Source organism: Otolemur garnettii, unplaced genomic scaffold, assembly GCF_000181295.1.
Source record: "Otolemur garnettii isolate 467f Iridium unplaced genomic scaffold, OtoGar3 scaffold00032, whole genome shotgun sequence".
NCBI lineage: Eukaryota > Metazoa > Chordata > Mammalia > Primates > Galagidae > Otolemur > Otolemur garnettii.
Genome location: NW_003852427.1, coordinates 1,338,080 through 1,341,960, shown reverse-complemented (window position 1 = coordinate 1,341,960; position 3,881 = coordinate 1,338,080).

Sequence of the window (3,881 nt, the reverse complement as noted above, 5' to 3'; positions counted from 1 at the left end):
GGCTGGATTTGAACCCACCAGCTCTGGTGTATGTGGTTGGTGCCCTAGCTGCTGAGCTACAGGCACTGAGCCTGAACTGTTTATTCTTGACCCCACGGAAAACCTCTCTCTGACTCCAAGCTTCACTGGAAATGGTGGGAGGGATTTTCTGGTACTCTCAGAGCCACTGATTCCAGGCATTGATTTGTCAGACAAACCTGAGTGAAGTTTCTGTGTGTCAGACCAGGGCTGGGTACCTGGAACCCATCAGGGACCAGCAGGGTGTGGGCCCTGCCTCCAGGGAGTTTATCATCATAGGGAGAGATGGACTGTAAATCCACAATGTATCACCGGTGAAGAGGATAAGGGTGTGAGAGGGTGCTGGGGCAGGGTTGGAAGAGGCATCTGAGCAGGTGATATTCAGGCAGAGAAGTGATAATAAACGGGGAATAGCCAGCACAAAAGCCCCCCATAGAGCCTGGGCCTGGCTTGAGGTATGGCAAGGAAGGGGAGACAGGGAGGACTGGAAAGGTTCGCCTCCAGCCACTTTATCCAGGAAAGTCCCTTGACCGTATCCATTCATTGAGGGCCCTAGAGGTCAACTACAGATGTCCTTCTTATACAAGCCTTAACTGAGACCTGAGATGGGATCACAGAGCAAGGTGGAGTTAGAGCTGGAACTTGTCTAGCCTTGTGTCCCTTGCCAGGGCTTTATAGCTAGGTGAGAGTCCCCTTGTGTCGTGAGAGCATTGCATGCTGACCTTTCTTAAGGAGGCCTCACCAGGATACTGAAGTCCAAGAGGCTCAGTGCCTTGCTCACAGCCACAGAGCCAGTCCATAATCTAGAGCTGTGCTGGCCAATATGGCAGCCACTAGCCACACATAGCTATTTAATTTTCAATGAATTAAAATTAAATAAAATGAAACATTCGGTTCCTCAGTCACACTAGCCATGTGTCAAGTGTTTGATAATCACACATGAACAGTGGCTACTGTCTGGGACAGTGCAGATAGAATATTTGAATCATCCCAGAAAGTTTTTTTGGCTAACACTCGTCTAGAGCAACAGTTCTCAGCCTTGGCTACCCACGAGACTTATCTGGGGAGCTTTTTGAAACCACTGATGCCAAGGCTCTACCTGCAGAGGTTGTGAAAACCAGCTAGGGCTGAAAACGGCTACTCTAGAAGTCTGTCCACATTATCTACTGGAAAGATTCTCAGCTTTGAATTCAGACCTTATGTGCACTTTTACATTCTGCTCAGTCCATGTGTGCAGGCAAGCTAGGGAGCTTTGGCTTTGTGGGGTCTGTCTTCTTGTTACTACAGAGGCATCACCATCTGATCTGAGTGGATGGTGTGAAGTATGGCTACTGGTCAGCTCTATGTCCTTACTCCTCTTGAAAACTGGTCCCAGGGAACCTCTGTGTCCATTGACATCATTGGAATTGCATAGCAGTTCCAGTCATGTTACTCACTGCCTGCAATGTGGAAGGGCAGGCCAAGATGGAATAGTTATCCAGAGGGACTCCCTAATGTCCCTACCATGGAGGGCTTTTTTTTTTTTTTAATCAGAGTAGCCATTGAGGAGACAGAGGAGCAGGGCTGGGCAAGGTAGAAGACAAAGGGACATATTAGATCTCTCCTCACTCTGGGTGTGGACTTTTAGAAGAAGCTGACATATTAGGGGCATGCCAATTCTACTGTGGGTACCACTGAAACCCAGAATTGCCATGGGACTCCCTAGGGAGGGGCACCCCATAGGAGTTACTTCATATGGCCTGGTGCCATAGCCCCATCTGTGAGAGGGTCTCTTTTGGTTCACCTTAACCCTAGAAGAAGACATGCCAGGGACCTTGCCTACATTTGTGGCTTACAACCACCCATGTTCCTGACCCTGCCTGCTTTGTTCCTGTTCCCTAGAAAGTCCATGTTCAGTCCTGTTACCAGACCTTTACCTAGCCTGTCCCTGAAGCTAAACCCCTCTTCCTCTTCTCTCTTACCTGAGCTCCATTTACTGAAGGAAAATAAAGCAGGGAGAGGATAGGTGTGGGTTGACATATTAAGTATGGTGGACAGGAAAGGGCATAATAAGATGATGATGCTTGAACAAAGTCCTGATGGAAGTGATGTATTAAGCCAACTGGACATTGGGACAACAGCCACAGCAAGAGTCCTGAGATGGGAGTGTGCCTGGCCCATTCTTATTTAAAGAACAGCAAGAAAGTCAATATGGCCAGAGCAGAGAAAGCCAGTGGAGAGTGGTGGAGTAGAGGAAGTACAAAGTCACTTATTTCATATTATGTGGCAATTCAACATCAAGCTCTGACATGAATTAATACCTCACAGAATTTCCCCTCCCCCATCATTGCAGGAATACTATGATTATTATACAATTAAGAACATAGCAGCTGGGAGAGGTTATGACTCCTGCTAGATCATCCAGCTTGGAGGTGGAAGAGCCTGGGCTCTTCCTCAGATCATCCTGACACTGGGACAAGCCCTAAGATGCCTGCTCAGAGTTTCAAACCCATACTACTGGCAGGTGCAGGGAAGACTGATAGCATTAATGGGGCTTTCCAGGTGCAGGCTAGCTGGGATACATGGTGGGTGTGATCCCTGCCTTCCCACTTCTTTCTCTGCCCCATCCTGGGGTAGCCTTTGCCCATGGGTAGAAGGTTGGGGAGTGAGGATAAGGTAAGAGACTTTTGACTTGGCGCCTGTGGCTGAAGTGGCTAAGGTGCCAGCCACATACACCTAAGGTGGTGGGTTCAAATCCAGCCCGGGCCCGCCAAAGAACAACGACGGCTGCAACCAAAAAATAGCTGGGCGTTGTGGCAGGCGCCTGTGGTCCCAGCTACTTGAGAGGCTGAGGCAGGAGACTCCCTTGAGCCCAGGAGTTGGAGGTTGCTGTGAGCTGTGATGTCACCGCACTTTACACAGGGGGATAGCTTGAGGCTCTGTCTCAAAAAAAAGGTAAGAGACTTTTGTAGGGGAGGCCACCAGTGGGCTTGTATTAGGACAGAGACCTTCCTGCCACAGGGGGCTTGAAAAAGATCCCTTCCATACACTGGGGAAAAGAATCCCTATTCAATAAATGGTGCTGGGAGAACTGGATAACTACATATAAAAGACTGAAACTGGATCCACACCTTTCATCACTTACAAAAATTGACTCAAGATGGATAAAAGATTTAAATCTAAGACATGAAATGATAAAAATCCTACAAGAAAGTATGAGAAAAACTCTTGAGGATGTTGGCCTGGGGGAAGATTTTATGTAGAAGACTTCCATGGCAATTATACCACCAACAAAAATTAACAAATGGGACTTAATTAAACTGAAAAGGTTCTGCACAGCTAAGGACACAACAATTAAAGACAACAGATAACCTTCAGAATAAGAAAAGATATTTACATGTTAAAAATCTGATAAAGGGTTGTAGAATCTAGAATCTACAGAGAACTCAAATTAATCAACAAAAAAGTGCAAACAATTCCATCTATCACTGGGCAAGAGACATGAACAGAACATTCTCTGAGGAAGACAAGGGAATGGCTAACAGACATATGAAAAAATGCTCATTGTCCTTACTCATCAGAGAAATGCAAATCAAACCACCCTAATATAATGCTTAACCCTAGTGAGAATGGCCCACATCACAAACTCCCAAAGCTGCAGATGCTGGTGTAGATGTGGAGAGAGGGGAACACTTTTACGTTGTTGGTGGGACTGAAAATTAATATGTCTTCTTTAGAAAGAAGTATGAAGAATTCTCAAAGAACTCAAATTAGATCTCCCATTTGATCCTGTAGTCTTTTTTTTTTTTTTTTTTTTGAGATGGAGCCTCAAGCTATCCCCCTGGGTAGAGTGCCATGGCATCACGCTCACAGCAACCTCCAAC